Genomic DNA, 12,445 nt, shown 5'->3' with positions numbered 1-12,445 from the left:
TCAACTGTCATTATGTGCTACCCCCTTTCGTTTTTCTTACTAAGGATCAAGATAGGAAATTTCCTGGTTCCTTGAAATCCCATCTATTGCTCAGCCTTCTCTGTGCCCATTCGGGACAGCTCTTGGATCTTTAAAGCAACCTGTTTTTAAAGTGCGTTGTTCCTAACATGTCTTCATTGTTGTCCGAGTGTCTTGCTTGGTTTTAGAGGGATCGTGATAAAATTATTTGGTACTGTAGGTCTTAAAGCATTGCCACCATTGTTTTTCCAAAAGCATTTTGTTTCTGAGCTCTTTGATGGGAAAAGTTATTTATTTGAGTTTGAGGTTGTACTTTGAGAATGGGAAGAGGGGTTACTGGGGTCAGGTGTCCCCATTAAGGAAGGAATTGTAACATTAAACAAGAGCAGCAGAGGAGGATTTATTATTTTCTGAGTGATTCACCCTTCAGGAAGGAAATATATTTCCTCTCCCGAGCAGGGAAAAATTGTTTCACAATGTTCACAACTGAAACTAAGGCAGAGAAACAAGATTAAAGCTAGACATCTCTGAATTTAGAAATCTAAAGTAGATTTTCCTTATATTCGTACATTAATGATCAAGAGGTATATTGGGGCATGAGATAGGGTGAAGAAAGCATAAAAACTTCTGTAGAAGAATGAGTGTAACCAATTGCGAAGATGAGGGAGGTGCTTTGAAACTACGGTTTTTTCTACCTACCCATAAAGCAGGGAATCCCTTCTGGCGTAAATTGTTCAAGTAGCGATACCTGCCTGCAAAGTTTTAAAATGTTATTTGTTTAGAAAAATAAAATCAGAATGGTAATTCAGCCACTATTATGTGCACCTCTAAAGTAGGGACTCACTAAAAAAAGCTTTTCTATATTTTGGCAAGTAGTCACATCTGGTAATTTCATTGACCCATAAGTTTTTCATCTGGAAATGGATCCAGATGTTCAGGAGAATTTGTATTAGAACTGAAAGAATCTGGATCTTCTTGGCAAAGTGCTGTTTTGTAGACTGATATCAGACTCTTTAGTTCCATATACATGAAAGGGTCCAGATTTTGTTTCTGGGTGATTTAAACCCATTGGAAAGGCAAAATGCTTTTGCAATGTGTGTGCTCCATATTGATGGGTCTGGAGACTGCTGGCTCCTACAGACCACCCATAAAAAGGGGGGTGGGGTGGGGGGCGGAGAAATGACCATCCCTAGAGTTTAATGAAGAGTGTAAACTTCTAATATTTTATTAGGTACTATGTCCTCACAAGAATTGACTATTCCCCATTGAACTAAACTAAAAGAAACGTAATGAATTAGACCCACAAAAGTGATCTACCACATCTCCCTTCCCACCTTTGAGACAGATTACATTTACAACTCTAACCAATAAAATACCCAATGTTTTTAAAACCCCTTAGAGAAACAGATTCTGTAATCATTATTGTTAGTCTGATCTGTTCTTACAAACCTTCAATGAAAAGAAAATTGGGTTCATTTAGATTTACTGGGTATTAACAACCCACCTTCCCTATAGTATGGTTTCTGGGGTATTAAGGGAAGCAAGGAAAGTAGTTTTATTGCTCATTCTCCATCTTTCCTGAGCTCCAGGCCTATCTGGTCCTACAGCTCCAGATGTATGGTTACAATAGCGCCATTGGGTTAATCTAATTTGTTGCCGACCTGACTCTCCTGCTGCTTTTGATGGTTAAGACTCTGGATTCAAATCAGACTCTTCCATCTACAAGCCACAGACTTTGGGCAAATCATAAAATCAATCATTCGGTTTCTTTATCTGAAAAATAGTGATTATAATAGGACATACTCAAAGGATTATTTTAGGAAGAAAATGAGATTATTCATGTAAAGTGTGCACCACTGTGAGTGACCGAAAATTGTTAGCTATAATTACAAGTGTCTTTAAAACTCTTCCTTTATGCCTCCCTTTACCTCCCATGTCTGGTACGTCTCACTCAGACCTTTAGATCATCGATCACAAGACAGGGATTCCCTACCCAACCCATTTCAGAGCAAGCGATGTAGTCTCAGAGCTCAGGCGTGAGAACCTTGACAGGACCCTGTGCCCAAATGAAATGTAAAAAAGGTTAACTTTTTTACATTTCATTTACCTCCCCTAGTTCTCAGAACAACTCTGTGGAATCTAAAGAACCAACACGATGATTTCTATATTACCAACGAAGCAATTGAAACTCATAAGAAGTCAATAACGTATTAAAGGCCATATAAAAAATGGTCTCTTCCACATGGATTTCAGGCCTCCCAGCCCAAAGCTTCTTCCCTCACTTTGCACTTCCTAGAACTCACATCTGAGAGTTCTAATTCCCACCCTGACTTGGAGCCTGGCAGGCCTCAGAGAAGGAGGTCACAGAGGAACTGGAGTGTGAGGAAGAGGTGTCTCCCCGTGTTTCAGTGCCTCTCATGTCTTCCTTCTTTTAGTAAAAAGTAAAAATTTTTCTTCTAGTTTCACTTCGGCATATGTCAAAAGTTCGCTATTCCTTGAACTTACTGCATATGGGGAATGCAGCCCAACAGCAGTAATTTCCAATTTTAAATATGCATAAAAATCTCTTTGAGTAATGTGATTCAGTGGGTCAAGGACCAGCCCAGACACGTGACTCTTTCATAAACACTCCAGTGCATGTTGATGGATGCGTTCCCATTCCCCTACTGGAGCAGAGGCTGCTCAAGTTCTAGAACGCTGTCAATTTTCTGTTCGTAGTTTCTCCTGCTGGTAAGCCATACTCTAATTCTCTTCAGCTGATTTTACACTCACTTGAGACAATATCTTTCCATGTTGAATTGGCTGACCACGTACGATGCGTAGACATCAAACATCTACGTTATGTAGATCACTTTCTTGCAATATAGCAAGTCTGACACAGTCATAAAAGAAAATCAGAGTAGTCTGACAGAATTTCACCTGCCACCAGTTATGTCTTAAGGTGATTTTAAACCAGATGCATTATCTATAGGGAATGTTGAATGGGTCCTAAATTATTGCTATTGGTAATGAGGAGTTTTATTTTTTCATTTTTAAGATATAGTGCTTTGATAATATAATATAGAAGATAGTAACGAACTTTGCCCCTTTCAAGCATTATAGAATTAGTGGAAAAATTAATCTGGTTCACATCCCAAACCCTTAATGTTTCAAACATGTCTGGTTACAGCCTAGACTGTCATGCTTCCCTTTGTAGAGTTGATTTTCATGAGCTTTCCTTTGAGTTTCTCCAAGCGGTCCATAAATTCGGAGGTCTTTGGCACAATCTGAAGTCTAGTCTAAAATACAAGTCTCTGTAAGTCTCTGTGGATACCCATTGTAGGTATGTATATGTGTGTTCACGTGTGTTAATATATTATAAACAATATACATTAAATATGTTTTTTAAAGCAATATCGATACATATATAAAAACCATTAAAATGTAATCACAAAAAAACTAGGAAAGTTTTGAGACTATTTCCTATGAGAAATATAGATGGAGTATCTACATAACATTGCACATAATGATATATATATGTTACATACATATATGTATATATATCTACAAGTGTATACACACACACATTGATATGCAGGTAAATGTTTAACTAGCTCTTCAAGGGGGAAAGCACTGGTTTGTAATGTTTGCCAATTTCCATGGTGTCAATACTTCCACAATGGCTGATTTAAAGTTAGCAACCTGACCGAACACACAAAATCTGCTTTCCTGAGCTAGCAGGCTCTGACATACCACGGCTATACACCTTTCTCAATTTCTCTTTGTCAAGGAGGAGGACTTAACTAGCTGACCTGGAAAGTGTTTCAACATTTAACAATATGCTTTCTGTATTTACATATGCACCCTATAATTAATTGCTACAGCTTGAGTAGGAAAGTAGGTGGTCCACTGTGCCTTTAATCCTACTGAAAGTAAAAATTTATCAAAGCAGGGATTTAAAGGCCACTGCACAATTTAGGGCTTTGAAATCTACTGCTTCTCCTAGGGCTTCTAATCCCATGTGTCGGCAGAAATGAATTTTCAACTGGCCTATTTATTGTTGTAATCATTTTTTCCCATACGATCTGCATGTTTTTACATGTGTGTGTGTTTTTTTTTTTCAAAATGATTCCCTTTGTTTCAGATGTTAAAATAAGAAATTTTATTCTGTACCCCACAAAAAAGAAAGGAGAATAAAAGTTAATTGTATCTGAACTGAAGTGTAACTATGGTCCTATTATAGAGGTATAGTTATAGGCTATTGATTGCAGCGCACGGGAAAAGCTTGTCATGTAAAGTCAAGAGGTTAATGTAATTACAAGAATGGGCAGCAGGATCAGCTGTAGCCCAGAAGTGGCGAATAACTAAAAGCTGCTTTAGAGACACATAATGTTGTCAAAGCATAAATAATTCATCCTAGCATTCGAGAAGAAATTACTCCTCTGTTCCAGAATATTATTCCTCCATTAAAATCTTGCCTTCTAAAGACTTTTGATGTAATCATATTTTCAGTTCTAAGTCATTCAGAGGCATGCCACCTTCATTAAGCCTTATACTGTGTAGTTTTCAAAGTATTAGAGAGGATGTAGAATAGATCCACAATTTGTTTAATAGCCACAGTAGAGTTCAGATAAGAAGGAAGAAGCTGGGAGGATTTGTGCTACATCTAGTAGCTAAACAGGGATAAAGATTAAGCAATGTGGGGCGGAATTCTTAGTTCTGGAGCTAGTTCCATTCACTCATTTCCTTGCTGGCACCAAATTCTTGCTGATTCAATCCCTGAAACATTTCTCTAGTGCCAAAGAGTGAAAGAGAGATACTGATGAGCCCCAAACTCTTCTTGTAAGTATTCTCATGTCAACTGCTCACTAGCTCTGGTAAAAAATTACTCTGATTGTGTGGTTTGGAATTGAATCTGCTTTTGTTGTTATTATTGTTGTTGTTGTTATTACTGGATTTTTTTGTTTCATTCTGCGTATTTAGAAACCAAGTTCTATACATCTATGGCAAATTATAGCTACAGCCCCCTCAGAATCAATAGCCAACTACAATCTCTATGGAGATTACATTTATTATTCCTATTGTGTCATGTTCAGCATGTGAAAGATTGTACATAAAACAACAAATATAAGAATGAGTATAATTATGAAATCATAGAACCAAAATCAACCTTAAAGGTACAGATGTAGTTTCACCCCCAAATCCATTCTCAACCCTTCTCTATCCTGTTCTGTGATCCAGGAGAGTGTGCCCCGCATCCTTGACCCTCTGACTTCCCTTTGGGAATCAGCCAATGAGAGGCACCAGCAGGCAATGGGAGAGCAGGAGGTGAAAGGTGGGACTATTTCGTCCCTGCTCTCTCCCTGCTGGAGTTCGGTTCCAAAGGTAGCTGTGGCCTCTCTGGCTACTTTTGAATGACCTTCTTTCACGTCTTTAGTCTCATTCAAGCTTTGGTAACACTTGTGTTTGTAGGTCTATAAGATCTTACCACCATTCGAGCCTCTGAGTGTTTCAGCAATCATTGGTTGGCTCTCTCTCTCAATAGTCCATTTATTGAAAGTTTTCAAAAATCCCAGCTCAATGTGCTGGAAATTTTTTTCAGAGGTCCGGACTGATACACACAACTAGGCAAAGAGCAGGAGAACAAGTCCTCCTTAGTATATTCTCCAGAAGAAATCTCTTCTCTTTAATTCTTAAGGCATCATAATAGTTGCTAGAGCCATGATTACAAAGCCCTCGAGAAAGTCATGTCAAAACAAGATCCTGAAACACTCAGATTAGACATTCAAAAAAGAACAGTGTTTTTTTGATATTCTAGGTCATACTATTAACCAATTGGTTATTTTCTAACCACTCCTGGGTGGGTGGGGAAGTTGACGTCAGATCAGCTCCCTCCCTATCCATATTAGAACTGGGCTATGCCTCTGCTTAAATTCCCAGAAGCCTCATCTTCCCACCATGGGAAACAATTCTATGTCCTGCCTCTGGGTGAGCGTCACTATGTAGAGGCAATTCACTGTATATGACTCATTATATGCATCGAATACCGTATATTTCCATCATTAAAAGACTTTTCTGCTTTTAAACTAAAACTATGTTTCTCTGGATTGCTTCTGGTTTAAATTTTGCAATGAAATCGTATCTTTATTATAAAGAAGGAATGTAAAGTATTTATTCAAAATATCTGAGTCATCTCCCATCACAGAGGTTACCAGTATGGATGCCCTGGGCAGTACACACTACAGCAGTGATGCTAGTGTTCACCTCACACTCTGCCCAGTTACTCTTCACAGCACCAGAAAATTCCATTTGAGTGTCAGCACCTAGAAGTCATCCTCGATTTTCTTTTCTCCTCATCTCCATGTCAAATCCATTAGTATCACTTTCATCTCAAAAGTATATCTTAAATCTATATTTATATCATCTTTAATAACTGGTGCAACCTACCATCATCTCTCACATGGATTAATATTAATGTAATAACCTCATCGCTTCTATTCTTGCCTCCCAATAATCTCCTTCGTACACAAGGCTGCTAGTGTGATATTTCTCAATTATAGATCAGACTATGTCATTCCTCCCCATTAAACCCTCCAAGGGCTTCCTTGATCTACAAGGTTCTTACATAAACTTGCATTTTCCTGTCCTTGTTCTCCTAACTTATGATACACTAGCCTCACTCGTCTTCTTTCTAAGCCTCAAACCCAGCTCCTTTCTCTCTTGCAGTTTTCTTGTTCTTCTGCCCAGAAAGATCAGTCCCCAATTTTTCCTCGGCGGCTATGTCTTACCATTCAAATCTCAACTCGAATGCTACCCCTTCAGGGAGACCTGTGACCACACTCTAACACCCTGCCCTCACGATCTGTTCCATCACATATTAGTGGTTTTCTTCTAGTATTTATCGCTATCTAAAATGTATCATTTATTTGTATTTGCACTACCTGTCTTGACATATAAAATGTGAGCTCTATGAGATCAGGAATCTTGTCCGTACTGTTTACTCCTCTCTCTCCAGTTCCTAGCTTGACACAGGCACAGAGCAGGGACTCATGGAGCATTTGCTGAAGTGTGTTCATCTGTCTACTGCAATAGAGTCGGGAGGCAAAATGGTGTGGCCATGTGTTTATTGTTTTTCATCACATATTATCAATTAGCTCTTCACCTTATGCTCAAATTATTTTGCCTCCCTCCTAGTAAACATCAGCTAAACCTTAACCTGCTCTGTTTAGTGATAGAAAATTTCAGAACGTGTGCAAAATGAAATCGTTCTCATTTTTAATGAAAGTCTCATCAGTGAATTTTTAGAACTTTGATTCTTATAGAAAAAAAACCATTTGTCAAGTAAAGACCATAGAATTTAAAAATACAGAAATGAGACAAATGAAGGAGAGGTGATAAGAAAAAAAAGGATCTGAAATCCAAATGCTTTCCAAGAGGAGCAAACCCAGCTCACAGCAGACCACTGGGGAAGAACCACCTCTCTTTGAAATCTTCAAAATCAAAATGTTAGTGCATGAAAGTAGGGATTTTCAAACCTTGCTCTCTACTCACACTAACTTTATCTTAGCAGCCAATGGAGAGAATTTGAAGGAGCGTCCCTCTGAATCAGAAATTCCCATGGCACTCTTTATTCGATCTTGAGCAAGTTAAGTAACCTGGTTGAGGCTTACTGTCTTCACCTGAAAAACAAGCAGAGTGCTAATACTTGCCTCCCCTTAGAAAAGACTGAGGTGAGTCAGATGACCCAGTGTGTGTGTAAGTGCCTTATGACATGTCAATCGATACACAACTGTTTGCCACGACATCATTACTGTAGTAAGCTTGAAAGATGACTTACGGGGACAAAGTGGTAGAAACCTATACTGAGTATTTCTGGAGTACACAAAGAATATTTCCCAAGTGCTGAATATTTAGAGAAAAAATAAGAAAGAGCATAGCTTTGAGGAGGGGTGGGAGCTGAGAGAGCTTTATCTAGAAGGTTTCATAGAGAAGATGAGACTTTAACAAAGACCTAATGAAGGAGGAAATTATCACTGGGCCTACAGAAAGAGGAAGGGACAATTGGAGAGAAGTGAGCACTGTCCAAAGGTCAGTGATTTAAGAAAGTAAAGCAGGAGCAGGTGTAAGGAAATGCCAGACAGGTTTGTCTGACAGGAAGACAAAAACCTGGCAACAAGAGATGAGATGAATTAATCTAAAGAGGAACCCAGTGGTGGAAGGGCTTAAAACTTCAGACTAGGAAATTACATCCAGGACGGAAGGCAGGAAAAGGCCTGACTGAAAGAATATACAAGATCTCTGAGAATCCCAACACCTTCTCCTGCAGCAAGAGCAGACGCCTGCCTGCACGGACAGGCCGGGGAGGGCCCTGCTGCACTTTTTCAAGTCAGGCCACATCTGGAGAACTGGATTTTGTCTCGAGTGCCATATTTTTCAAAGGACATTGACTTGAAAGCATTCAGAGGCGAGTGACCAGAGTGGAGAGATGAATGAAAAGCATGACATGCGAGGAAGAATGGAAGGGTCTGTTATTAAGAAAACTAGAAAAGTCAACGAATGTGTTATCACTTTCTTTTCTGTTTGGATTGATCTCAGCTGACATCAAGAGATTAAAGAAAATTTAAGATTTAGGAAATTCCACATGGATGAAGGATCAGAGAGGTACCTGGGGAAGCCAGAAGGCTTGATTTAGTTCAACCTTGCCCTGAGTTAGGAGTACATTACTTACTTTCCAAGTCCTTAATTAATTCATGTGCTTTTTTTTTTTTTTTTTAAATCTGCTTAGACTAGAAAATCTCTAAAATGTTCACAGAACCAACTAGTGGCAGAGGCACAAGAACTGGTCTAGTTCGCTAAGTCTAGCTGTTACTTAAGTTACCAGAAATATTGACTAATTCCCTCAGTCCTCATGCAGGCTTACCTAAAAAGATGCAAAACAAAGCAGTAAAATGGGAGGAGTCCATTAGTAGTGAAAATTGAGCAAAATAATAAACACTTCACCGTGTATCGGAATCAAGAGACTATATCAAAGTCACAGATGAGAAAAACACACTTAGAGTGTGGCTTCGAGGGAGGGAAGGCAGGAAGCCAAAGGGGAAGGAGACACTCTTAAACTGTGTTCAACAGAATCTTTGCGTTATGGGCTAAATGTCTGTGTCCCCTCAGATTCATACATTGAAGCCCTGAGCCCTAATGAGATGGCATTTGGAGACGGGGCCTTTGAGAGGTGATTAGATTTAAACGAAGCTATGAGAGTGGGGTTAGTGTTCTCATAAGAGACAGAGAGACCAAAACTTTATCTCTTTCTCTCCCTCCCTCTCTCTCCTTCTCTTCCTCTCTCCCTCTCTCCCTCTCTCTTTCAGTCTGCCAGGTGAGACCATAGCAGGAAATTGGCCATCTACAAGCCGGGAAGAAAGCCCACACCAAAAAGCTAACTCTGATCTCAGACTTTCAGCCTCCAGAACGCTGAGAAATAAATTTCTGTTGTTAAAGCCACTCACTCAGTCTGGCCCTATCTTGTGAGAGCAGCCTGAGCTGACCAAGATATCTAGCGATTCTGAATGCTAGATGTTATTATTTCTAGAAAAATAAAAAATAAAAATTTTATGGTAAAATTAATTTGAGAAATGATAGGTTCGACAAAATAAAAAAACTTTCTTTCCTGCAGGATTTCTCAGCACCTTTAATTATGTTCAAAGGTCTTGTGACTCGACAAGGACATTGTACCAAGCCGTTTCTTTTTTTTTTTTTTAAACCATTTCGGTGACTTTCCTCCTCAGAACACCCGCTGCCTCCCCCTGCAAGCATTTTAGGGGGAAGAGTGTTTATCAAACACTAGTTTACAAAAACCCTGGAGAACTCTGTCCCTGAGTTGGATGGTCCCAGCAGGGACAATAAGAGTTCTCAACTCACTCTGTGGCAATGCGGCGAGAATCTCTAAATCAATCGTTAAACACTAATTAAGCACCTACTATTTTTCAATCGCTATAGTGGATACAGAGACTAAAACCTACCATCGCTACTCCCAGAAGTTTTCAAGATATTAAGAAAATAAAACTTGCACATATAAAAAGTGAATAACCCAGTAAGCCTCTTGTATTTGCAAAGTGTCAAAAAGAACAGATTGGTGTGGACTGGGAGTATCACAGGATCCTGGAAACTCGCGATAATTTTGGCAGTCAGGGGAGGCTTCTCCGGGAGGGGAGTTTGGTGCCGTTTCTGGAACAATGAGCAGGAACTGACCAGTTTATAGAGAGAGTCAGGCATTTTAGTAAAGTGAGTAGTGTGATCAAAGGGTCAGACAAACCCCAAGGGTATTGGGGGACCTCGAAGAGATGATTCTGGAGCTGAAAGTTCTGGAACAGCGGAATAATGCTGGACAACCCCATGAGAGGGCTGATTAAAAAAGAGACTCAAATACCAAATGCAGGACATTTGAGCCCTGCCATACAGGCCATGGTAAGCAGCTAAAGTGTTAGAGCAAGCAAGTGTGTGACATGATCAGAACACTCAGTTCACCTTCAACTTCACAGAAACAGACTAAAGTTACCAACTACTCACTGGCCTTCATTTCAAAGCAAAGAACTTTTATTTCTGGAGCAAAGCATTCACTCAGCTCCAGCAGGCATACTTTACACAAAGGTAAAACTCTCCAGTTTAATCTATTTCCAGAGAACATTTCATAATCTACTCTTTAAATAAAGTCAAGATTTTAAGTGTTGACTTTTCAGGAATAAAATATATCCTATTTTGAGGAATTCAGGGAGAAAGCTGAAGGGAGTATTTCTGTTTTTTCTCTTCTTCTGGCAAATAAATATCCTCCTGGTGGAGGAAAGAGCTTCGTGGGCTATTTTTAGCATCCTGCCAGTGGACCCCAGTGATGGAAGACATAGATGTGTTCTAATAAAAGATTCAGATATCCTGCTCCACCAGCTCTGCATACTGTTTAAGTAAACATTCTAAAAATAATACAATAAACTTACACGAGCGGGAGAGACAAGTTGTAGATTGCAAAGTGATTTAAAGTGCTTCCTCATTCATTTTGGAGATTTCTTTGAATTTCAGCCAAGACAAAGCCACCACCGTGTCTAAAGGAAGGAGCCTCAAAAGACGTTTGGAGAGACCATTTCTCTGAGTATTTTTACATGAACTGGATTGCACCACTCTGGGCCTGCTTCTCTTGCCCACCAAGAGTTATGCCTTAGTGAAGAGCAGAGGGGCGTGGCCGGGAGCATCGGGTCATGGATCCTCCTGGTTTAGGCATTCATGTCACTAGAGTCGATGCTCTGCCTGACCCTTAGAAGAATTTCGGTGGGCGACTCTATGCTGAGGAATGGGGATGGAAATAAAGCAGAGAAAGAAAGTCACAGAGCAACTGGTCCTTCACCGTCCTTCTTCACCCTGCGCCACCACAGCTGGCTTCGCTCACTATCTAATCATTGACACGATAGGGTCATGGCGACAGCAGTCGCGCTCTAAGGGGCTGTCTCTGCCTCTGAGGCTTTCTCAGGCGCGGGAGCGAGGGAAAGGGGCCACCTAGGCTACCAAAGCCTCAGTCACAGGGCTACATCCCTCGGTTACTAGTTCGAATATATTTGCAAGAGTTACTTTAGAAATCTAATTTCTCCGCTGAATATCCCTAAACATTTACCTCGCTTCCAGTTAAAATGTCACGCATCCATATCGGAAAAGTTTCCCCTTTTCAAATTCTGTTTAATTTAGGAAGGCCCAAATCGCTTTATTCTTGAGCTAACCTACGACTTAGGAGATCATTCCGCCGGCAAGTCTGGTTAGAAATAAAAGACACTGCAATAAACAAAGGACAGGCATGGCTGAAAAAGTAAAATGTTCAGACATTCCGACAAATTATTTTCCAGGCTTCTCTGCTGACCCCTTAGAAAATCTTTGGTTTCCAGTGAGTGCGAGTTAAAAACCACGGCTGCTTTGGCTTCCGCTGCCCCTTGTGACGTTTGCGGCCAGCCTCCCCACCCACCGAGGCTGAGCACAGGCGTCCTGGCAAGTGCATTGCTCGGTATCGTGAACGAAATGCAACTGAACGGAACGACAAGGAAAATGAAGACCAAGAACTGAATCTTCAGCTGTCACGCCCCCTTTTTTAGCGAAGCTAACTTCAGCTCTCATCTTTTGAAAGAAAAGCCTGAAAGTCAAGCACTTCACTTTTTTTCTGGGTTGTGCTTCTTCTAAATAATGCAATCAATCCTGCCCAGCCATGGAAGAGAGCATGCAGCGACGCCATCCAATCCCGTCACGGGTCCGGGCAGCTCTGTCATGCCAGAGCCTGACTCTCCCTCGAAAGCTCATTTATGGAAAAATACAATCAAGCAGGTCTGCGAGGGGCTGCCCCCTGGGGAACTTTTGTGTCATTGCCTTGAGGATAAAGAAATTCACCTTGAGCTGCAATAAACTGGCATTCTCTCCATGATGTTAT

The sequence above is a fragment of the Pteropus alecto genome, unplaced genomic scaffold (assembly GCF_000325575.1).
Source record: "Pteropus alecto unplaced genomic scaffold, ASM32557v1 scaffold110, whole genome shotgun sequence".
NCBI lineage: Eukaryota > Metazoa > Chordata > Mammalia > Chiroptera > Pteropodidae > Pteropus > Pteropus alecto.
This window is presented reverse-complemented; position numbering follows the sequence as displayed.